Here is a 298-nt window from a genome sequence, read left to right on the forward strand (position 1 = left end):
AGGTCGTTAAGACTATCCAGACATTAATGTATCAAAAATATATATGGCTTATTTGAATATGGAAAACATGTCTAAATGTGAAAAATTTATCATTAATCGAATGCCAAGTAACAAACTACCAATTAGCTACGATGGTGAAGATGGGTTGATTTCAATTCTAAGTACAAAACACCTGAATTCGACAGGTATAAGTACAGAAGAATTGTCATTGACTTTTATCTTTCTTAGTGGCCAAGTGGTTTAGTCACTGTCTATAAAAGCTTGCCGACCAGGGTTCGATTCCCGGCCGGTCACAAGC

The sequence above is a fragment of the Palaemon carinicauda genome, chromosome 8 (genome assembly GCF_036898095.1).
Source record: "Palaemon carinicauda isolate YSFRI2023 chromosome 8, ASM3689809v2, whole genome shotgun sequence".
NCBI classification, from domain to species: Eukaryota; Metazoa; Arthropoda; class Malacostraca; order Decapoda; family Palaemonidae; genus Palaemon; species Palaemon carinicauda.